Source organism: Phyllostomus hastatus, unplaced genomic scaffold, assembly GCF_019186645.2.
Source record: "Phyllostomus hastatus isolate PE091 unplaced genomic scaffold, TTU_PhHast_1.1 phas_contig_29, whole genome shotgun sequence".
Classification (NCBI taxonomy): Eukaryota; Metazoa; Chordata; class Mammalia; order Chiroptera; family Phyllostomidae; genus Phyllostomus; species Phyllostomus hastatus.
Window position 1 is genome coordinate 25,445,987 of NW_025333835.1, and position 25,427 is coordinate 25,471,413.

Sequence of the window (25,427 nt, forward strand, 5' to 3'; positions counted from 1 at the left end):
CATAAGGTCATTTTTTTTAATCTCATTCAGTAATCACATTATCCTCTAACTCTGATTTTATTTTTCAAGGAAACATTTCTAATGAGAAGGCTCTATTCCCACTAGTCAAAGTGAGCAGTGTAATTCACCTGCCAATTATATTTTCTCAGTAAATTAATAAATTGGCATTTTGGCTTATCATTGCTTTCCAATTTGGTTAATGCCAATTAGTTTCCAGAGAGAAAAAATTGATAATCCAATCTCAGAACTTAAAATTATAAGAAATATAATGTCTCTTTTAATGTTAAGACCATGGCATGATGGTATGGGTCCCCACACCCTTTGCATGTATCGTATTTATCTTCCAAACACTGAAGGCAAGATTTTGGACCGATAGTGACCTCACTGATACACAAACATCTAAGGAACTCAGTCCACCAGCCAACCAGTAGGTTTCTCCCGCCCATCTTATTTACACCACCTTGTAACTAGATACTCCCTAAATATAAACAAGTGAGACATATTCTTGCATGTTCTTTGTTGTGGAGAGAAGAGAAGTAAAAAACTTATCTAACAGTGAAATTTCTGCATCTTTACAGAAGTTCTCAGCCTAATTTGTGTACATATTCAGGCATTTCTAGAGGGCAGAGGGTGCAGAACCAATAAAATGTCTCCGAGTAAGTGCCAAATGAGACTGAGGGAGAGAAAACAGTGATGAGGGGCACTTAGGGTTTTGGCTAACTTCCATGCAGGCCCACCTTCAGAAATCAGGACACAGGGTTCACTCCTTAGAGTTCTAGAAGCATACATACTGGAAAGGAAAACCTTAGCGAGATTCAGGGAGAGACAGAGTGGGGACACACAGGGCAAATTTGAGTCAAGTTTTGCTCTGCTCTGAGTAACTTAAAGTGGAAGTATACAATGCTCACTGTTACGTGAACATTTAAAAGTTCTGAAAGGCAGGAGGAAGGACTAGCTCCTTCTTACCCTCCTCACCGAGGCATTCATTAGAGCAGAGCAGAGCAGAGCAGGGCAGAGCAGGGCAGCCACCATGATGGAACCATGGTGGCATTAGAACTGGGAGGCCGCCATTCATGTGGAGATGTCTCTAGGCCAGACTGTGGGTGTCAGTTTGGAATATTCAGGAATTCTGGATGCATTTTGGTGAGGCTTCATTAACCTGGACTAGCAGGGTTTGGAAAAGGTGGTTTAATTAGAGTTTTTTGAAAGTTTATTAGTCTGTGTTGAGCCATATTATTTTTTAAAAATTGTTGTTATTGCCTATGGTGGGTTGTATAGTATCTCCCCCTACCCCTCAATTCACATACACCTGTAACCTCAGAATTTAGAAATAATGTCTTTGCAGATGTAATTAGTTAACATCCTAAGGTGAAATCATCCTGGATGTAGGGTGGGCTCTAATTCCATTACTGGTGTCTTTATAAGAGAAAGGGGAGGGAGACTTATTAATTTATTTTTATTTAATCACTATTGTATTTTTTCCATTGCCATTTAGTCCCCTAATACCCCTCTTCCCCCAGCAGTCACCACATACTCATGTCCATAAATTCTTTTTCTTTTTGCTCAATCCCTCCACCCTCTAACTTCACCACCCCAACCCCAGCTGTTTTTCCTGCTCTCCATCTATGAGTCTGTCCCAATTTTTCTTGCTAGTTGTTTGTTCATCAGATTCCACATGCAAGTGAAATCATATGGTATTTGACTTTCTCTGACAGGCTTATTTCACTTAGCATAATATTCTCCAGGTCTATCCATACTGTTACAAAAGGTGACATTTTCTTTTTTTTTTTGTTTGCTTGTTTGTTTTTACAGCTGAGTAGTATTCCATTGTGTAAATGTCCCACAGCTGTTTTATCCATTCATCTACTGATGGACACTTAGGCTGCTTCCATACCTTGGTGATTATAAATAACACTGCAATGAACATACGGGTGCTTATGTTCTTTCAAAACAGTTTTTTGGGTTTCTTTGGATATATTCCCAGAACTGGGATAGCTTGGTAGAAAGGCAGACCCATTTTTAATTTTTTGAGGTATCTCCATACTATTTTCCACAGTGACTGTACCAGTTTGCATTCATTCCCACCAACAGTGCAAAAGGGTCTCATTTCTCCATATCCTTGATGGCACTTGTTGTTTGTTGGTTTATTGATGATAACCATTCTGACAGATGTGAGGCGATATTTCATTGTGGTTTTAATTTGCGTTTCTCTGATGATTAGTGGCATTGAGCATTTTTTCATGTCTATGGCCACCTGTATGTCCTTTTTGGAGAACTGTCTATTCAGGTCCTTTGGCCATTTTTTAATCAGGCTGGTTTTTGTTTTTGTTTTTGGTATTGAATTTTGCAAGGTCTTTATAAACTGTGGATATTAACCCCTTATCAGATGTATGGGCAAATGTGTTCTCCCATTCTGAGGGTTGTCTTTTTACTTTGTTGATGATTTTCTTTTCTGTGCAAAACCTTTTTAGTTTGATGTAGTCCCATTTTTAAATTTTTTCTTTTGTTTCCCTTGCTTGGGGAGATATATCCAATAAAATATTGCTACAAGCAATGTCCAAGATTTTGCTGTCAATGTTTCTTCTATGATTTTTATGGCTTCAGGTCTAACATTTAAGTCTTTGATTCATCTTGAATTTATTCTTGTATGTGGTATAAGAAGGTGGTCTAGTTTCATTTTTCTACACATATCTGTCCAATTTTCCCAACACCATTTATTAAAGATAATTGAATAAATTATCTTTAGTCCATTGTATGTGCTTGCTTCTGCTATAGAATAATAATGGGCGATGAAGGTGTGGGTTTATTTCTGGGCTTCTGTTCTGTTCCATTGATCTATGTATCTGTTTTTAAGCCAGTACCATGCTGTTTCAATTACCATGGACTTATTAGTACAGTTTGATATTAGGTAGTGTGATTATCAGGGATATTGGCCTATAATTTTCCTTCTTTGTAGTGTCTTCATCTGGCTTTGGAATTAAGATAATGCAGGCCTTGTAAAATGAGCTTGGGAGCCTTCCATGCTCTTGAATTTTATGAAACAGTTTCAGAAGGAGAGGTGTTAGTTCTTGGAATGGTTGGTAAAATTAACCTGTGAAGCCATCTGGTACAGGGCTTTTGTTTGTTGGGAGGTTTTTTTTTTTTTTATTACTGCTTCAATTTCACTAGTTGTAATCTGTCTATTCAGATTCTCTGGTTCTTCCTGATTTAGTTTTGGAAGATTGCATGTTTCTACGAATTTATCCATTTCATCCAGGTTGTCCAGTTTGTTGGCATGTAGTTGTTCATAATATTTTCTTACAATCCTTTGCATTTTTTTGGTGTCAGTTTTTATATCTCCTCTTTCATTTCTGATTTTGTATATTTGGGTCCTTTCTTTTTTCCTTAATGAGTCTGGTTAAATGTTTATCAATCTTGTTTATCTTTTCAAAGATCAGCTCTTGGATTCATTGATCTTTTTTATTATTTTTTAGACTCTATTTTGTTTATCCCTGCTCATATCTTTATTATTTCCTTCCTTGTAATTCCTTTGAGCTTTGTTTCTTGTTCTTTTTCAAGTTTTTGTAAGTGTGAAGTTAGATTGTTTAGCTGAGCTTTTTTTCCCCTTTTTTTTAGATAGGCCTGTGATGCTATTAATTTCCCTCTTAGGGTGGCTTTCTCAGTGTCCCACAGATTTTGGATTGTTATGTCCTCATTTTCATTTGTTCCAGGGTATTTTTTCATTTCTTCCTTGATCTCATTGTTGGCCCATTTATTGTCTTTTAAATAACAGCATGTTATTTAATTTCCATGTCTGTGTGTTTTTCAGATTTCTTCTTGTGATTGACACCTACTTTCATAGCACTGTGGTCAGAGAATATATGTGATATGATTTCAATCTTCTTAAATTTATTGAGACTTGTTTTGTGCCCTAACATGTGGTCTATCCTAGAAAGTATTCCATGTGTACTTGAAAAGTATATATATTCTGTGGCTTTAGGATGAAATCCTTTGAAGATATCAATTAAATCCATTTGATCTGGTGTGCCATTTAAGGCTGCTCTGTCCTTGTTGATTTTCTGTCTGAAAGATCTAACCACTGAAGTCAATGAGGTGCTAAAATCCCCAACTGTGAAAGTTTTTGTGTAAGTCTTTCCCTTTATGTCCATCAAGATTTGCCTCACGTACTTAGGTGCTCTTATGTTGGGTGTGTTGATGATTCCTAAGGTTACATCTTCTTGATGGATTGTTCTCCTTATCATTATGTAGTGTCCTTCTTTGTCTCCTACTATTGCCTTGGTTTGGAAGTCTATTTTGTCAGTTATAAGTACTGCTACCCCAGCTTTTTTTCCCTTCCATTTGCATGAAATATCTTTTTCCATCCCTTTACTTTTAGTCTGTGTGTATCTTTCAACCTGAGATGAGTCTCTTGGAGACAGCATATATACAGGCCTTGTTTTTTTTTTATCCATTCAACTATCCTATGTCATTTGGTTGGGACATTTAATCCATTTACATTTCAAGCAATTTAGTACCATTTTATTGTTTGTCTATTTTCCTCTGTTTTTTTTTCTTTCTCTTTTTCTTCTTCTTAAAGCAAGCCCTTTAACATTTGTTGTACTGGTTTGGTATTAACAAACTCTTTTAGATTTTTCTTATCTGGGAAGCTCTTTTTTTCTCCTTCACTTTTAAATGATAGCCCTGCTAAGTAAAGTATCCTTGGTTGTAGGTCTTCCCTTTTTATCACCTTGAATATTTCACACCACTCCCTTCTGACCTGAAATGTTTCTGTTGAGTAATCAGATGACAGTCTAATTGATGCTCCCTTGTAGGTAACTACTTGCTTTTCTCTTGTGGCTTTTAGTATTCTCTTCCCATCTTTAAGTCTTGTCATCTTAATTTTGATGTGTCTTGCCATAGGCCTCTTTGGATCCAACATCTTTGGGATTCTCTGAGCTTCCTGGACTGTGTGTCTTTTTCCTTTATCAGATTTGGCAAGTTTTCTGTCATTATTTCTTCAGAAAGGTTCTTGATCCCTTGCTTGCTCTCTTCTCCTTCTGGTATTCCTATGATGCAGATGTTGTTATCCTTCATGTTTTCCAAAATGTCTCTTAAATTCTCCTCATTTTTTAAAATTCTTTCTTTTTTGCTGCTCTACCTGTATGTTTTTTCTACCTTGTCATCCAATCACTGATGCAGTTCTCTGCTTCATGTAACCTAGTGTTTATTCCTTTCAGTGAATTATTTATCTCAGACATTGCATTCTTTATTTCTGATTGGTCCTTTTTTATAGTTTCTATGTCTTTTTTAATGCTGTTGAGCATCCTTATAATCATTACTCTACACTCTATTGATAAATTGCTTGCCTTCATTTCATCTAGCTCTTCTTCTGGAGAATTCTCTTATTCTTTCTTTTGGGGTCTGTTTATTTGTCTTCCCATTTTGGCTGCTTCTTTGTATGTGTTTCTATGTATTAGGTAGATCTACAAAGATTCTGGTGCAGGTCTTTGTCAGATGCTGTTTGTGACTGGCCATGGTCAACCTGTTTGGAGCTATGAGTGATCCACAATGTGTGGCTCCCTCTGCTGGGCCTATTTGTGTGCAGAAAGAACCAGGCTGTGCACTAAGGCCACCTTTTATCAGCCCCAGGCCCTGGGGAGGGTCAGTTGAAGTCTTATAAAGCTCCCAGAGATCTGCCGTAGTTGTTAAACTAATCAACAGTATAGCTTCAAGCTGTAATCAGTGGCCTGGTTTAGGTACCACAGGATGGGGCAGAGTAATTTTTGTGGGTGGGGTACTGTTCCCCTCATGGTGATGCCATTCAGAGAGGAGTGCTCTGCCAGAGTAAGAAGGTTTCTGCACTATGGGGAAACACTCATCCTTCAATTCTCTCCCGAGAGCCACTAACCCCAGACTCTCCTCAAGTGTCTCTAGCCTACTCTGCCCTCCCTCTACTGGAGCCCAGGATAAGTGGCTGCAAATGAAATTTTGTGTGTTGACCCTTTAAGAAGCTCTCTGTGTCTACAACCATCTCTTCCTGCCAGACAGAAACTCTGCTGCTTTTCATAACAGGATGTTATTTCAGTTCCTTTCTTGCTCTGGTGCTGTAGACTGGGGAGCCCAGGTTGGGGTTTAGACCCCACACTTCTCAGGGAGAATCCCCGGGTGCTGAAGCATCCCTCCAGGACCTCACCTGCCACCCATGGGAGCCCAGCCAGCCCTCTCGTGCATCCTTTGCACTCCTGCCCAGTCTTGTTGTGGTAAAGTGGTTTCTTCTGTATGTTCTTGGTTATAAGACTTCCCTCCAGCTAGTGTTCAGTTAGTTATTCAGGATGGTTTATCTGCAATTTAGTTGTAATTCCAGATTGGTCCTGGGAAGAGGTTAGTGTACCTTCCACTTATTCCTCCACCATCTTGGATCTCTAAGAAGGGGGAGGGCGATTTAAACACACAGAGAGACATGGGGAAGAAGGACATGTGTAGATGGAGAAAGAGATTGGAGTGATGCAACTACAAGCCAAGAAATGCCAAGGGTTTCCAAGGGCTACCTGAAACTAGAAGAGAGTCAACCAAAAGCAGGAGGCTCTAATTGTCCCTTAGAGCCTCTAGAAGGAACCATGTCAATACTGTGACTTCAGACTTCTGACCTCTAGACTGAGAGAGAATACATTTCTATTGCTTTAAGCCACCACATTTACAGCAATTTGTGACAGCATCCCTAGGAAACTAACATATAAGCCATATTTCTAATTTTCAGATCAGCCAAGGGTGACCCATTAAACTATGGACTGCATATTTATTTAGCTATTGAATAGAGATTAATTTTCATTCCTTCTCTTTTCTTCCCTCCTCAAGCACTCCATATACATAAGTGAACCATATGCCAAAACGTACTCACAGATAAAGATTCAAGGGCTAGATGGAGTCATAAGAAATATTTAAAATATATATGTTTATTCCCGGATTAATCAAAGGACAGGGTATTAAATTACTCTATTTTCAACAAATATTTTTAAGTTTCTATTATTTTAGTAAGTTATTTTATAAAAAATTACTTTGACTATCAGGTAAAGCTCATTTTAATAAAATATACAAATTCCCTGGTGGGATGGAACTCTGGAAACATGGAAGCAAAAGACATTGCTTCCATTTCCAAAAGAGAGAATCCCAAAATGAAGAAACCTGTAATTGGACCACAATCAAAAACACTGAACCTTTCTTATAAAGGATGTAAATTATGTGTTCAAATCAACTGTTAATCCCACAAAATTAATATTCTCCCTCTCACTGTTGTTTGTCCAACGTCCTCCCCCTTATCAGACAGAGTGGATGAGTGACACTACAAAAGAACGCTCTCATTTCTCTGGTTGGGCAACACAGGTTGATCAAACACTGAAGAGACCTTGACCAACGTCTCTTTTATCTTTAACCTTTAACTGCGGCTCTTTCAGCCCCAGCACTGACCTCCTCAGGTTTGGTTCTTAAACTCAGCCAGATGCTTTTAATTTTGGAGTTTCCTATGCCTTCCTCTTTGGGTTTCCTGTGCTTTCCTTCAGTAATCGATCCTAACAACCTGGAATCTTGCCCATTTCCTTTTGTCTCTGTGTGTGTGTGAAATAATACAGTTCTGAAATAGTAGATATAATGCTGTTTATGTTCCCTTTTCTTTTATTTCTCTCCTTCATTGCTCTCTTCCTTCTCTGGATTCTGCCTGGTTGCCCTACTCTTCACCCCTAGACCCTGAGCATTTGCATAGTCTTTACTTTCCAGCCTTGGCAGAAGTCTGCAGGTCACCTGTGGAATGCAGTGCAATTGGCAAGAGCATCAGGCCCAGGTAATTATGAATATGACTGCTCTACTAAGGTTGGAAAATGGTAGGATATACTGAACAAAATAACAAATACAAAGATAAAGTGTGTTTTTAAAAATGTGTGAGAGAAGGGGTTAAATGAAAATAGAATATATCAAAGCAAAAACAAATAGATTATATCAAATGAAAAAACAATCAATGAAAGTAAATGAGTTGCTAAGCTCCTATAGGTTTATATTTAGAAGAGAAAATGAGTGCGTGGAATGGAGACTAGAAGCTGAGATTTGGTGGGAGAATGAGATAAGAGCAAAAGGAAGTAAGGAAAATAAAAATGGGTAGTGAGAAGAAGAAGGAAGGGGAAGTTTAGGTAATTGGAATAGAGGAAGCAAATGAAATGCTGAGAAAATAAAAAATGAAAAAAGAAAACATTAGTATAATGCATAGGGAAAAGAACAAGAAACAACAAGGGAAGAATTGAAGACAAAAAAAGAGGTGCATTTCAGCAAAGGCCACATCTGGCCACTGCTTGCTAGTGAACAGATTTCAATAGTTATAGCAGTGTTTTTGTGCCTCCTTTTGGAAGACAGTATGATAGAGTGGAAAAGCTTTGGCCTGAAAGAAAAATTATACTCTAGTCCTGCTTCTTATTGTCTAGTTGAGTGATCACTGATAGGTCATTTTACTTCTCTGTTTTGTTCCGAAGGTGAGCTAAAAGCCTATTTGTGGCCTTTTCGCTCTCTGAAAAGCTATGACTTTACTTACTCTTAAATATATTTTAGTTAAATTGATTAACCAGTAGTCAACTTGGGAATGTTAATTCTAAATACCAATATTTATTCATACACTTAAGTTTTTACTTCAATTTACTCACATTTTAATTTTCTTGTATATCCATTTTTATATCCCCAGATGAATGGGATAACACATGAGAATATTGGTAGAAAGACTTGTTATGCTTAAGCTGTCTAAATCTGTGACAACAAGAGAATGTGCTAAATTATTTTTTACAATGTTAGTGTGAGATGGCTCATTTAAGTAGTTCCTTGAACTACTGAACAAATGTGTTCTTTTAAGGCCTGAAAGACAAGGTGAAGGCTGTAGGTTGATTGTCCGGACCAGATACAATTGAGAGGCTCAGAGCTTTTAGGTTCAACTAACAGAAACTCCAGCTAAAAAGTGGCTTACACATGGGGCGTGTCTGATAGTTGGCAGTTGTTGCAATGTCCTTAGCTAAAAAATGGGATCACCGGGAGCTTGACTCTCTCTATCCTTCCACTTTGTCACCCTTTTGTACTTGTTGCCTAATGGTTGCAAGACAGCTGCCACATCCCCAGGCATTCTGTCTTTACATCACTATCACAAGCAGGAAGGGATAAGATGCTGTGTGTTCCTTTTATGGCTAGCAGGGAAATTCCAGGGGCCACACCATTAATGGGAGGGAATGAGAGCATTAGGAATGACCCAGACCAATCGTGACTTATCCCTGTGACTAAGTCGGGATCCTTCATTGGTGGAAATCAGAAAAACCTCTTTTCACTATAAAATCATGTTTCTCTTAGTAGGGAGGAAAGGAACAATGGCCATTAGGTGGGCAGACAGATTTGTGACATCTAAGAGACCTATATGGGCACAATCTAGAGAAGATATTTAATTGGTGTGACTAGTTCAAGATGTATCATTTGGATAGGATTTTGAATTAATGTATAAGCACTTTCTTTTTAAAACCTGAAAACCACTGTAGATCACAGTTTGAACGTGCCATCTGAGAATGATCATGAGATTGGAAGGCTGGGTAAAATCATAGGATTGCAACTAGTAAGTAATTGCTACAAAGAGAAACTGAAGGTGGGGTGATCAGTCTACTTAAGTAATTCACTCCTGCTACAAAACAGTAGTTAAGTCCTCCTTATATCACTTTTTTACATTAATTCCCCCTCTCTACATTTTTTCCAGTATTTTCTTTATCTTTAATTCTACTTCTGCAATGATTTTTCCCACCTTCTTTGTCTACTAATTACCTTTCAGTTTTGTTTCATTATTGAGATTTTCTGACTCACTGTCTACTTTGTTTTAATATTAAATATGCAGGGCTGCACATTTAATACTTATAACAGCTTATTGGTATTTGTCCACATCTTCTTTAACCTCTTTCACATACGTGCTCCAACAGCTGGCTCTTCTGCTGCTGCAGCCAGGTTTTCTCACTGACTTACATCACCCAGGCTTCCCCCAGAACACACTTCCACGCTCTCCATTCCCTCTCTTTATAGATATTTGTGGCCAATATTGTACCTTAATTTAGAAGTAAGTGCAGCAAACAAAACCATGTATTTTTCTTTCATCCAACCTATCTGTCAATCCTTCTCTCTGCTCACCTTGAACCCTTTTGTTCTATTAAATTCCAGTCTCTTCTTCCACATTCACACACTTAATCCTGTACCTTCTTGATTGTTTTCTCTTTATTCTTTGCCTCTTCATCCGGCTAGCTACCACACAGAGGTGCTCAAGCAAAGAATGCATTGGAGTATGACTCAATTGGCTCCCTTGCCCACAGCACACCCTGTGGGGAGAGGAAAGCCTTGGAACATCTGGTGCCCTTCCCTCCTTTGCACGCAGAGACCAGAAGGGAGAGGACAGAAGGCTGGACATTTAGTATTAGGCACACTGGAACCTTAGTATAAGGTCGAGTGGAAATAGCTCCTTTTACTATTTCTAACTGAAGTCTAGGAAATAAAATAAATAAATAAACTAGAACTTCACATATTTTAAAGAAGATTATTTCTTTATCTACTCCCCCACCAGTTCATGCCATAAAAGCAAGACTGGTAGGATTCAACTTAAAGGGACAAGTTAGCACACATCTGGTGAGCCCAAGGTATATAAAACAGCAACCATGTCAATTTGGTGATGAAAATGAATTGCTCATTTCTCTAAAAGGAACTAGTATTAACTAGGTAGCTAACATATGCCAGGTACTGTGATTTTATACTTAATCTCATGTTTAATTTAATCCTCCATTGAATTGAATCCTCCATTGCACTTCATTGTTCCTGACGTCTACATAATAAAATCATAATAGATCTTCTCTTTATTATCATCGTATAGCAAGGTCTCATTAAAAGGGAGCAAACAGAGGGTATTTGTTAATTTACTTAATCAATTTATGTAGTTTGTAGAATTATTCATTAAAGAAAGCAAGACACACAAAAATGCATTAAACAAATTATCTATAAAGTTACCATGAGCAGATTTTAAAAATATGAAATTAAAATGAAAGAATGCTTAGACAAGTTGACCATGTAGCATTAAATGGTTCAAAACCGGTGAAATTTTAATGGCAACCTATTCAAACCTTAAGTTTTCCAAAATTGGTAGGAATGGCTAACACAGAATCAGAATGAACCGGCCTTAACCCAATGAGTTGTAGGGGTATTTACCTGATAACATAGAAAGGCTTTAAAATAGGTGTTCAAATTCTTTGCATCCTGAGTCATCTCTGCTTTGTGCTATCTGTGAAATACCGCATGTCCCTGTGTACAGCACGCAGGTGTCCAGTAGGAGCAGCTTCGGCAAGAGGATGGCAGTTTAGCTGCTAGGCAGCCTGTCCCTGTCCTCCGACCCCTGTCTGGACTCTGGTTCATATCTTATCTTGCTGCCTGTATTACAACTTCCCTCTGGCACAGGTGCACTTGGCTGTCAGTGCTTACTTGTGTACGCCTACTCCTGACTCCAAGTTTTAACTCCTGCCCAGTCCTTATGCCAACTTGGGTACCATAACTTGTGAGCTAGTGCCACTGGTGATACTTGACACAGAGACCATGTGCCTCTCAGTGAATAGATCAAAGCACACCCCAAGTCAGACCTAGCGCTGGCTGGAAAGGCTGGGCTGTATCAACAAACACAGTAACCATTTCATGTGTTTTCTCAAGGCTGCGACTGGCTATTTAAAAATAAGCTGTGCTATTAGAAATTGAAACAGCTAATGACAAAGACTTGCACATTAGGAGGCTGCTGAAAAACGTTTGTGGCTTGTTTTCAGATAAATCACCTTGAAAGAATTTATCGGCCTGAAGAAGCTGGGCTATTTTGGCAATTATAACCTGGAAGACACCTACGGGCTAATTTGCCTCTGAGCTGAATCAAATAAGAAAAGGTTTTGTGTGCTAATGGTTGAAGTCCCAACAGCATGAGAATATTAGGGATTAAAATCTATAGTCCTAGAGTATTGTAGCTGCCTTGCACTTACCCAGTGAGTACAGAGCCCTCAGTGGGTGGAGAGAGAAATGCTTTTTACTGGTAGCTTCATAGAAAAAGTCTTAGATTTTATTGTTTATTCTGGGTAAATAGCTTGGTGTTTGGGGACTCTTTTTTTAAACCAATATCATCCACTAATTCAAATTACACAGAAGTGTTACTGAGAAACTCATGTTACCTGAGTTACCTGATATTTCTGAGAAAAGATTTTAATAGAACAGACTGTGACTTTCAATGATTTGTAACATTTTAATCTACAATTGATTTTTTTTTTGTGGCTGCAAGAGTTGTGTTCAGGTAACATAATAGTAATCATCACTCTATGCCAGATATCACGCTATGTCTGATACTGTGAAAGGAACTTCACAGGTATATCATTCAGTCTTTACTACAAGCCAATAATGTAGTTATTTTATTCCTTTTTTATAGGTGAGGTCATTGATTCATGAAAATATTAAAGAGTTTGCCTGAGCTCCCACAGCTAATAAGGAACAGAGGCTAGATTCAAATCCAGGTATGTCTTACTCTATCTGCAAAAAGAAATAATAACTAAGTCACCGAGTAATTGTGAAGATTAAACAAAATTATGTATAAGGAGGTGTTCTGTGAGCTTTCAAACTGATATGCAGCTGTTAGGTGTTGCTAATGTTGACAGGCTTTGGAATAAGCTACTACCCTTTGCCTTTGGACAATTTCTTAAAAGTACTGAGGTATAGTCCTACACACCACGGTCTCAAACTGGGTAGATGAAGTAGGAGAGGTATTAGAAGCCGACAAGAAGATGCCTCTGGACCATTGAGTTGTGACTCAGAAAAGAAAGATAATGCTTTGCATGGCATTGAGCAGGAAGAGACACGGGGACTGCGAGGATTATCTGGGGGATACAAACATCACTCAGAGAAGGCTTGCTTCAACTTTAGGTTCACTAATTAGTTTTGCAGAAGAGCAGCTGTGTTGCACTGCCCAAGGAGTCAACAGCTTCACATTTTTCACTCCACCCTTATGAAAGTCAAATTATTTAAAGGCAAATAAATATCAGTGACTTTTTTTCCTAGAAAGCAAGTGTCAGACCCATTGGAGTAGTCCTTTCCATTCATCTCCCTCTGCCATGTTTTTTTCACATCTACATTTACAGCTATAGATACTGCAAATGACAATCACTGGTACTTGTAATCATCAACTCTCAAAGCCTTTCTGAAAGTGATGTTATGCCCTGTGTGATCTGCTTGAGATGACAGGAAAGCACAGAGTTTATTACAGAAATGTTTTCCACTGAAAAGAATTAAGATGTTAAAACTTTGCTTTCAAACTCAGTTTTTGGAAATATATTTAATTAGTGTTAAACAATTGTTTGAAGTTAAGATTTTTATATATACTTCATGCACTTAACAACCCTGAACATTATTATTCTTATAAGGTTTTAAAATTTTTTTTTGAGAATGCAATGCCAGGAAAATGCTATCTATACTCAGAGAAACTGATATTCACTCTCCTTAATGAAAACCAAATATATGTTACCTCATTTCTCCCTTCATACCCTGGCGTCTAGGAACCTGAGATTCTACTGTGATGAATATTTATGGCTATTATATCAACCTTTATAGTTAGCATGCTTTCTCTCTTTTCTTTGTTCTAATTTTCAAGTTCTGTTTTATCAGCCTCCAGTGATTATAGCATATTTTTTTTACTCTGTTTCAAATGTTTTGAAAGAGGGTATGAGAAAATAAATGAAATGAATGGTTTGGCTATTATTACCTTTACTTTAGAGGTAGGTGAAGCTGCCTAAGCAAAGTTATAAAGCTCATCATTGGCAAGCTAAGGCTTCATCCCAAGCCTCTTGATTATAAATGTTAGGTTGATTCCAGAATGATGCATCCCTCGAGAATAATGTGAGCTAAGATTTTACTGAATTAATGCCTTGCTTCAAGGAGTAAAACTATCACATTTTCTACCCAAAGTTGCACAAATCCATATTGTTGCCTCCACTATCTCCTTGAGAATCCTGGCACTCTAAAAAAAAAAAAAGAAGAAAAAGCAAAGGAAGACTACTCTTTGGCATTCCTGGATGCCTCACACATTCAGTTAGGAGACTGCCCATGTTAAAAAATAATGGGAGTGCAGTGGAATTGTGCAACACCAATGTGGCTACTATACATATTCCCTCCCATTTCATCCCAATAGGAGGTAAAACTGTTCCTTTCTAAACAGTTCATACATCTTTGTCTATTGAGATATTGCAGCAGCTGCCACCTGGTTCTCCCTGCAGCTCAGCATCAATTTTTCTCTTTGTTGGAAAGAAGATACAAAAAGTCAATGCATTATTTATAGTAGTTATTTTCATCATTATATATTCACAATAATTGAAAGGTGGAAGTAGAGTACAATATAATAGAATGGGAAGAAAATCATCTGCAGTAACTTCAGAAGCATTCATAGGAAATGTTCAGCTACTAAAAAAAACCACCCCAAAACAAAAAACAAACACTGGATCTTAAAATACCATGTAAGCCACCCACATCTGCAAAGCCTTATTTCTGCTATTTATTTGTCCAAAGCAATAGAGCAAGTGTAAAGTAGAACCTGCAGGAGGTTCTCAATTCCCACCATGTAACAGGGCTTCTAATGAAGTTGTTTTCTCTCAGAGTGAGCATAACTTCCGATGCTTAGCTCACCGTCCTAATGAGGCCAAGACAAAGTGTTCTACTCTGACGTAACTTCAGTCCATTTCATAACCAACACTCTACCACTGACCTCAGCCAACAGGCTTTCAAGTAGATGTTTTCAGTTACAAAGAAAACTTGTTGAGAAATGTGGGAAGATCAAGCTACATTTATCACCCTCATGAAACATACGTGTGTGTGCACACACACACACTCTTCACTGACATGTGCTCCTTTTACTGTCTTCATCTACCAAGGAAAGTCCACATGTATATATTTTATATGGCAAGAAACTAACCCTTAGGTTCCCCACGTGTGATATTAGATATTTGGGCTGGATAGCACAAAAGATCTTTATCAGTTAGGAGCCTTGCAGGCAAAAGTAACAGAAAACCTGACTCAACATGTCTTAAACACTAATAAAAGTATATAATGCTATATAATAAGAAGTCTAGAGGCTCTTATTTGGTGGCCTGAAGGCCAGTTAATTTAGCGGCTGAGCGATATTGTGATTGTAACTGAGGTTCTTTCCGTCTCTGGGCTCTGCTGTGCTCCTGCTGACTGAGCCTCAGTCCCGCTCCCATCATGGTCGCGGAGCGTCGGCACAGTTCCAGATGTTGTACACATGCACAACAAAGTCAAATGGACAAAAGGACTCTTTATTTCCTATGAATCTTTGACTGGTTGTAATAAAATCTTTTTCTGAAACTATCCAGCTGGTCTCCCCTAATGTTTTATTGGCCAGAACTGCATCACATGCCACTTCCTGTACCACAAGCAAAGGGAATAGATGATTGTGGTTGACTCATGAAGTCAAGGAAAGAATGGCTACCTGAACGAAATTGTAGCCCTGGTAAAATGTAGGACGCAGGGGAATTGATGGTTCCTCAGGATCACCCTTCGCCCAGTCAACATTTAAATATATACCCACTCACACTTGGTAGAAAGTGTTCATATCTATATAGACTATACCTACCATATCCCTAAAGGGAGACAGCCCAAAGTCTCATCAGTCAATGCACCCAATTCTAAACCCAGAACTTCTGGGCTTTACCTTATTATTATTTTTTTTCATTCTGACCTGAGGATACTTTTTTCATTGCTTTTTTTAGAGAGAAAGGAAGGAAGAGAGAGAAATATCGATGAGAGAGAAAAGTATCTATCGGTCGCCTCCTGTACACGACCGAACCAGGGATTGCAGGTGCCGGGACCAGGGATCGTGCGCTCTCCGACCAGGGGAAACCCACAACCTAGCTATGCTAGGACTGGGAGTGGAACCTGCCCACAATCTTTAGGTTACTGGATGATGCCTCAAGCAACTGAGCCACATTGGCCAACCCTGGTCTTTTATTTTTCACTTCTTCCATCATAGTCTGTGCACATATGGCTAAAAACAAATGTTCATCACCAGCATATCTAATACAAAATAGAATAAATTCTCTCTTTAACCCCCAACCTCACCCCCCACATCAATTACAAGTCTGAAAGGGAAATAATATAAACAACTGACAGCAGTCACTGGTCCGTTGCACTTACATTCTGTTAGATGAGAGTGGCAAGGACTCCTCTATTGGCAGTAGGGATAGATACTTGGTTACCCAATTGAACAGTCCTAGTTTTGCTCTCAGAAATGGTCATTTTTTTCTTTGTTGTGCCAGATATGCTTAGCTGCTCTCCAGTACCTGTTTCTTCTTCCTCCTAGGCATACTGCAGGGCCACTTCTCCCAGCCTTCCTCGAACTTTTTTGTAACCATGTTAACTGAGTACCAGCCCAGAGGATATTAGTGGAAGTGCCACGCAGCCCTCAGGCTGATGAAACAACCAGCATGTGTGTTTATAGGTCTTTTGTCCTTCTTCCGGCTCACTGAAGTGGACATACCTGATGAGATAAGGCTTAAAAGATTGTGTTGAATATGGCCAAACCTCTTTCAGCCTGGATCCTTGCATTATCGCACAGATAAAGGCTGTGCCATCTACTTCTTTACTTGCTCAGTCCTGTTTTGTAAATAAGACTAACAGTTCCATTTTGTTCAAGACATTTAAATATTGGGTCTATTTGTTATGGCAGTCACCCTATCCAGACGAACATAATTCTCCTTTACGGCAACACTGGAGATAAACATTGGGGAAAATGCTCTTTCTGAGAGCTGGACAGCTTTCCTATTCTATATCCTGTTGGTGGGAGGTTAGGAGCTCAGGGAATTGCCTTAGTGACCGAGTAGCCGCAGGCCATTGTTTATTAACCTTGGGCTTTCTTTGGTAATATAATTCCTGTAAGAACTCAGTAGGCTTCAGGGGCCTCCAGTCAACTCCGTGGGCTAATAACACGGCCAATGATCTTTTCTAGAAATAGACTGTGAGCCTGAGAATTCCTGACTCCATGCCAGGGACTTCTACACGATGCCAGTCCTCCTAGACCTCAGATTAATGACCTCTGCCCTGAGGCAATTTAAAACAATAACCTTGGGTGGGAAGGCAATACCCGTAATCCAATCTTGGCCATCTGGGTTTTTCAATTTGTCAGGCAGAAACAACTTTATAAAAAATGTTTAAGAGGGGACTGGAAGATTAAGCTTGTCTTTTGGCTCAAATTTATCTCCTGCTGCTGAATCTCCTCTCTCCCTCTTTAAGATGGTCCATCCTTAGTCTCAACTGGTTTCTTTCCCATGGACCCTCACTAAAAGCCATCCATTGATGTTATTACCATTTCCTGCCATACCAAAGCCTCCCTAAGCCCATGACCTGTGTTTAAGAGCAAAAGATAGTGCAAACTATGGCTTTACAACCTCATAAAAAGAGTCACTGACTCCCTAGTCAGGTTCCTTACTGCCATGTACAGCACCTCCTCCATTGCCCAACCCCTCATTTTGGGCTCTGTCACTTTCAGCACCCCACCTCTACATCAAACATCTATATCAGTAGGAGTTTTATTTGCTAGAATAAAAATCTAAATCTATCAGATTTAAGGAGAAATTGAATTTACTGAAAGGACATTGGGAGGGATTCACGTGGGGATGAAAAACCAGGACCAGGGGATGTGCAGTCAGGAAGAGTGGCATAAATTACATGCAGAACCGGCTGGGTGAGAACACAACTTCCACTGCCTCTAAGCACAGTGCTCTGCAGCTCGAACTGCCGGTGCCACCGGTCTGGAGGACAGGGTGCTGCCGTTGCCACCTCCACTAATACTCCTCTGAGAAATTAATCTTGCTTCTGTAGGCCCCGCCCCAAGAACTATTTTTATGCAATTCCATACTCCAGATCCCAGCATAAAGTCTGAGATGAGGGTTCTCATTGGCAGAGTTTAGGACTCATGCATGCTTTTGACCTGCAAGGGAGGCTGCAAGAAAGAGGAACTAGCACGAGTTTCTAACTCTAACTCGCAAAATGGGAACTCCCTCAGGTAGAGAAGTGGTTCAAACACAGGGCAGCCAGAAAGATGATCATTCCTTGTAGTGCTTTTAAGCAATTTGAAAATGTGCTATCAAAACTTCTAACAAAGTTAAAACCTACAGTTCATATTAATTCTTTTTTTTCCCCATGTTTCAGACACAATGATTAGTGAATTTTCTGATCTTTGGTGGCTTGGAGAATGAGCCTCCATTTCCTGGATCCTACCTCGGACTTGTGCTGCCACGGGCATCACCGAGGTGAGACTCAACCAGGCCTTAGCATATCCCTTCAAAATCTTAAGTCATCCCCCTTATTGGGGGGGGTTTCTGCCAGGAGCTAAGGATCTGGAAGCTTTGTAATTTTGGTTCCAATCTACCAGGGTTAGAATTGCTTTAAAGACACAACTTCTCAACAATACTCACTTATGAGCCCAGATCGAAGGCCACAGGAGGCTCGCACGCCCTGTCCCAGGGTGTACCTGAAGCTCAGTCTGGGCCAGCCCTCAAAGCACTCGTCCCCGGCATTTCCTTAAAGTCTTGATACCTCACAACCCATTGTCCTTGCTAAAATGAGAACACCTCTGGCGATCTATTCTCTTCATGCATTTTATACCGATAGCTTTCTGTGTTTCTTCTCAGCCTGCCAGCCGCCTACTGTTCAACTTACTTGCAATATTTTGCATTTTCAAGAAATCCCATTTCATAATGAAGAAAAATTTCATCATCTTAATCATCTTCACAGAAGACTTATTACAGCATCTTGATTCAATTTGAAGCTGGTTTTCTCCCAAGAATACAATTTCTTTCAGCCCTTTTGGTGAACACTAATCATTCCTCTGTTCAGTATTAGGCTTTGGTACCTATGTGTGAGTGATATTGAGGGGGAGGGAATCCTCAGTGATGCTCCAAAGCACTGTTCTCCCAACATTGTGTAAATACCGCTTGTCTTATGAGAGTTAAACTATTCAGCTTGACTCCCCTCTATGCCTCCCCATAGATGATCTTCTACAAATACAGAGAATCCACCATTTGGCTTACGTTCTTCATCTTTACCCCTAGAGCTCAACCTTCTAGCTTCATGGTGTTTTGTCCTCCTCCCCTCAGTAACTGGCAATTTCATTCCCCTCCATACCCCTGATGGCTCAGAAGATGTTCTCATTCCCAGGGGATTGCTCTGCCACTGAAACTTTCGACTGAGATTTCCTGTTTCCTCATCAGTCTCCTAGATGTTTGCCTGTTACATCTGCCACACTGGCTCTTGACTGCACTGAGATATTCGGATGCTTAATCTCTTGATTTTTCTTCCAGCTTTGTCGGTCTCCTCGGGTTTTCATCTTTTCCATATCTAATCTAAACTCAGGACTCTGATAACTTATTTTCTTATCTATACTCTCCATTCTCTTGCCTCACTTCATTTACACTTTCTCCTCCCTCTCAGCTCCCGAGGAAAACCCATGTTTTGTATCAATCTATTTTGTGAGTAATTCCACCTATGTCTAGCATTAGGTGCTTAATAAATATGAATTAATTGAATTTAATCGATGTGTTGCAAAGTTGCACTTGCTGCATTAGATGTTATTTTTGCCTCAGACGACTGCAGAGCTGACTCTGTTACAATCAAGCTCCCATATAGCCACTTCTAAAGAATCTTCCTTGATCTCTCTCTAACAGTACATTAATACCGATGTTCAGCGACCAGAAACTTAATTTATTTGAGGTGAATTAAGTGCACTTATAAGTAATTCAACATTTTTAGAAACTTTTCTGTTCTAGGAAGTGGAAAGAATGTACAAAGCATAATAATCAACTCTCCACAGGATCAGGGGTACTGAAAGAGCTCATAGAATTGAAGCTGAATCTTGAACTTTGAATAGATCTGGTAGGTGAAGTACACAGGGAATTTCAGGCAAAATTATATGCAAACTCAGAAGGTGTAGAAGTGTATGGTGTGTTTGAGGAAGGGCTGAGGAAAGCACACCACATTTTCTAAGTGCCTATTTTTGCCAGTCTTGCATAACGCACTTTAAATACATTACCTACCAAGCAATTCAGTGAACTTGAAAATAGGGAACCTGGGAGGAAAAAGGTGATGGAAGCTGGTAAGATGAGGGTGGAAAGTTAGCATATTGCAGGGTTCTGGAAGACCTTACATGAAATAAAAAGTTTTTAGTTTTATCTATAGGTAATGGAAAGTTATCTTAGGATCTGACATAGGAAACCGTGTGCCCATATGTGCACTTTTGGAGGATCACTGAGGACAGTAAGAAGAAATAATCCAATGTGTTTAGTGACATGAACCACATCTATTGACATTACTCTTTCTCCAGCATCCATTGTTGTACTTGACATTGGAGAGAGTTGCTGCATGCATGCATAAATGAATGAGAGTGGGAGTAGAGCGAGTAATGAGGAGGCTTTTGCAAATACTTCAGGTGAGGAAAGTCTGATCTAAGGACCTCGGAGGTGCAGGTTAAGAAAAAAAGAGAGGCTAGAAAGACTTGGGGAAAATGGAATTTGCTATTTAAAAGGGGGAGGAAAATTCAAGACATAGAAAGATTTGATGACAGGTAATTCACTTTGGTTTTGTAATAATAATTCCTACCCCAGAGAATTTTCTATTATCAAATGTTAATGAGCTAATGTATGCAATACATTATATGAATGAATGAAATACACTTGAGGGTTATGTTTGACTTCAAGTGACAGAAACTTCTAAAACTTAGATTTAAATACATTAAGGCTTTTATTTTTAGCATAAAAAATTTAGAGTCAGGTGGTCGAGGACTGGTATGGGAATCTACAATGCTACCACAGTTCTAGCTCCCTCCAGCTTTTGCTCTGCCATTTTTCTTAATGTATGTGCTGTAGGCTGAATGTCAGTGTCTCCTAAATTCATAGGTTGAATCCTAATGCCCAATGTAATAGTGTAGGAGGTGGGGCCTTTGGGAAGCGATTAAGTCACAAGCACAGGCACTCATGGATGGCATTAGTGCTACAGAGAGCTCCCTCGCCACTTCTAACATGTGAGGATACAGCAAGTTCGCAGGCTGCAACCTGGAAGAGGGCTCTCAGGAGAATCTGATCATGTTGGCGCTCTGATCTTGGACTTGTAGACCTCAGAACTGTGAGCGATAAATTTCTGCTATTCACGTGCCACCCCATCTATGGCATTTTGTTACAGCAGCCCGAAAGGACCAAGACAGTTTGGCTTCCACCTCACAGCCAACAGCAAGTGTTGGGCACATATTCCATGAAGGACAAAGGGAAGGACCAAAGGGTGTGCACTGTCTGATTGTGTCCCGTTGAGTGTTCTCCCCAAAGCTCTATCCAATGGGCTGTTGCTTCATCACATTGTCCCCTGGTGCTACTATGGCTGGGGAAAATAGTTTTTTCATTATGCACATTGCAAGCCAGAGAACAACAGCAATAAACCAGGGCTCTCTCAAGAGAAAAAAGGGCTGAGCACATATAAGCAGGCCACTAAGAAGTGTCTGCCGTTGCATATCAAAAAGAGGTGACATGCTTTGATTGTTTTGACTCCGTCTCCACCTTAGAAAGACCAGATGCTTTCTTTGTGCTTCTTTGTGGTACTCCAAGAATAGAGCATTCAAGTCGATATTAAATTTCAGAAAATTGAATGAGGATGTCACAGAAGAAAAGGTAATCTACCTGCGAAATTGCTCATTTATTAATAGAAACTTGTTTTTGTTGTCTCATCTCCTTAGTTCTCGAAGACACAATTTTCCTGTCTCTGTATACAACTCCAACCACAGGCTGAAACGGAGCCCGGGGGGCAGCCCTTTTGTCTGTGAGAGTTTTTCCATTTGGCCCTCTCCAGTTCTAATTTTTTTCTCGCAATACCTTGCTTCCTAGTAACCTAGTGGGAGTACTGATATCACATTTTTGTGCCACCCCTGGGCTTACTAAAATTTTGTAATCTGCTACTCTTTAGGTATCCAGTTTCTTTTTGCCTTTTAAAAATACAGCCTCTGCCTTATCATTAGAAGGTGAGATTATAGTTACTATACACAGTCAGTTGGCGGTCAATAAGCACTTACTGTGTCAATATGTGCCTACCATGTTCCATGCACTATAAACTTCCGTAGCCCTTCGAGCCTTCCTTCTTTTGGGCACTGCCCAAACCTAGGCTTCCTGCCAAATCCATCAGCCTACCACTCAGGTCCCTCCTGCCAAAGGCTTTAGATTTCATGACCCACAACCCATTGGTAATGAAAAAGAGAAAGGCAAGAAAGCCTCATATAGTGAGAGCCCATTTGGACAGAAGCCAGTGCAGTTGCAGACGCTGAGATGTATGCCTACTAGTAGAGATGAGTAAAACCTGAGATGGCTCACATATACATTCAACATGATTGGTTTTATCTGTCCTGCAGGAGAGATGGTTTCTTCTCTGAAAGCAGGTGTTAAGGAAGGTGCTCTTACCTATATATAACTGCCCTTTCTGAGCACCAATGCCATTTCTTACCCATCCTCCCTTTAGTATGAGGCAAAATGTAGAAATAAAATGATTTAAATGGATGTAGCCACACAATCTTGCCTGGAGATGTACTGAAAAAATTAGGCTATATGTCAAGGGGAAGATTTTTACCCATTCGGTCAGTAATTTAACTTCTCCCTGACCTCCATTTAAAGACATATTGATGCCATGGTTCTTCTGCCAGCCAGTTAAATTCTAGTTTTTCAATGGTTTATGAAACACAGGTTCTTTATTAAGATCAGCACTGGAGAACAGCATATACCATGTGGCTAGAAAACTGACAGCTTTATCCCTCTTTCTTGTTTCAGTGAATGCCTAGTTTTTAACTCAAAATTGCTTTAAGATGTTCTAAGCAACGAGATTGCAGGTATATAATCTCTCTTCTCCAAACAGACCCCCAATCAGTGTCTGGGAATGGTGCATGATTATGTAATTAACTTGTACTTAAAAGGAAGAGAAAGTTTCTTACTGATGTTAGAAAGAAATGGCTTATAGGGAAACTATTCTATTAAAGGTCAGAGCATAAAGAAGTACCACAGTTGTGACAAATCAAGAAGAAGATGATAGAGATATCTTTACAAATCATTTGTGTGCCTATTTGAGACTTTCTGGACCACCCCTTGGCTATTAGAAGAGTTTTGATTAACTGGGTTGTGGGGTTATCATGCAATGTATAGATTTTTCTACGTAAAATAATTTCAACCTAAAAACCAAACCTAAACTAATAGTCAGTGGTTGGTGTCCTTGATTAGACCAAAAGCCTTAACAAATTACATAGAATATGGCTACAGACAGATTGGACTGGCTTGCTGAATGTAGGGAAATGCTTCATCTGATAGTTAATCAATTGAAATACCTGTAATTAAAAGATTGTGTTACTAATTGTCTTCACAATTTACCTTTTTTCCTCATCTCTTCTAAATAAAGGCTCAGAAGTTACTGTCTTTGCTAATGAAGTGGTGCATTTACCATGTAGCTTTCCTGAAACAGAGAGGGCTAACTAGCAAGACTCTTAAGGGGGCCAGATCCTGCTTCTGAAAATCATCCTTAGATTTTGTTGTGTACATTTTTTCCCAGTCCTGGCATATGAAAAATGAAACATATGTGGGTAATGTGATGTGAACAATATAAAATAAATTAAGGCATCTAGCTGGATATAGGCAAACCTTTTGAAAACACCAAGTTTTGACTCATTTAATGGTCAGATGATCACTGTTATGTTCAGGAATCAGTTGATTTTTGGTGGAGTCCTGTCCCACCTATAGGAATAATAAACTATAAATATAAAATTAGAAACTATAATTAAATATTACTCAGAAACCAAGCTTCCTTAGCTTATTGCATTTTTTTTCTACAAAGAAATAGCAGAAGATAAATAAGTGGCATGCAGAACATGCAGGATAAACTGGAAGCTCCATTTGACTTTGTGTGTACTCTACCCAAAATTTAAAAATGGTCTACCTATTTGATTTTTTTCATGTCTTTTGGTTATATTAGAACAGTGAGTCCTGAAAAATACCTTGAAGGGACATCTAGCCTAAAAGAAAAAATGTGGAAAATAATTAGTGACAAAAGTGGAAAAGGACAAAGGACTGAACATTGAGAATGACACATAAGAGATAACAACCACATATATGAGCATCTTTTTGCATCTTGATTTTTCTTGACTACACACACTGTGTAAATGCATCTTTGAAATAAGTTTGGAACTATGAATAAGAACTATATTAGGTGATTAAGAAATTATTGTTAATTCTGTTAGGTGTCATAATGTCTATATATATATTCCATTTGAACTGTAGGTACTTGGGCACATATGTGTGAGGACTATCCAAAAGGTATCCAGCCATATAATATGAAAAATAGAGACAATTTTTGAAGAAGATACAAGAAACATTGTACATAGGACAATGATGTCTCAGTCCCCCCCAAAGTAGGCCCCTTGGGACCTCCCAGAGTTCTCCCAATTGCCATCAGCCACCCTGTTGTGTTTTCCTGAATCTTATCGATGGTCTGAAATCTCTTAAGTTTCAAAGGTGATTTTAGTTTTGGGAAAACCAGAAGTCAAATGGTGCCAAATCTGGGCTATAGTAGGGCTGAGTCACCTGGGTGATTTGATGTTTCCCAAAACACTCTGCATGAGATGTGATGCATGAGTGGGGGCACTGTTGATATGAAGCTGCCAATCACCAGTTGCCCATAGCTGCAACCTTCTGAATCACCTGAACAGTTTCAGAGGAATGTTCAAGCTTAATGCAAAATTTAATGCAGATTCATTGTTCTACTCACTCAGTCATCTTAATGCAAAATTTGATGCAGATTTGTCATTCTACTCACTCAGTCACTTGGAATGCAATGGCCACTCAGTACACATGCTTACTCATCAGTGTTTACTGCCTCTACTGACTAGTACAGTGAAGTCATCATTGTTCACACATACGCATTCCAGTCCACAATCCTTGGCTGCCAGGTTACATTGATGTCATGCAAACTGTTCTTGTTATATTAACAGTGGCTGGGCTTTTTCTGGACAGACCTTGTATATTTTATTAGAGATGGATAGCTGACTGATGAGTACAAAGATGTTTTCTTACACAATCCTTCCTGAATCTATCTATGTTTGACAATTTTCCACAATAAAAATTATCTCAATTCATTGCCTTAGAAAGCAGCAAAAATGCAAATTGAAAATTGCCTTTTCTGTATTAGTTATTACTTTAGGCATTCGTAATAAGGAATCTATTTTAGAGTTATACACATAAAGCTAGAGTCACTTTTGTCTGGGAGTAATTTTTTTTCTCTGTCTACAATTGCAGAGAATTAAAAGACAGGAGGGT

The 25,427-nt window shown here is 39.1% G+C and overlaps 1 long non-coding RNA gene across 2 annotated transcripts in view; it reads left to right on the plus strand.

Moving 5' to 3' along the window:
* The first annotated feature begins 7,465 nt into the window (after window positions 1–7,465).
* LOC123818882 overlaps window positions 7,466–25,427 on the plus strand; it is a 50,386-nt gene continuing 32,424 nt past the window's right edge. The window contains exons 1-4 of one of the 2 annotated variants that reach the window (XR_006785720.1): window positions 7,466–7,813; window positions 12,473–12,557; window positions 18,253–18,353; window positions 18,735–18,878. This is a non-coding gene — a long non-coding RNA (uncharacterized LOC123818882). Of the gene's footprint in view, window positions 7,814–12,472; window positions 12,558–18,252; window positions 18,354–18,734; window positions 18,879–25,427 lie in introns of those variants that run through there. The other variant, XR_006785719.1, reaches the window with a different exon arrangement.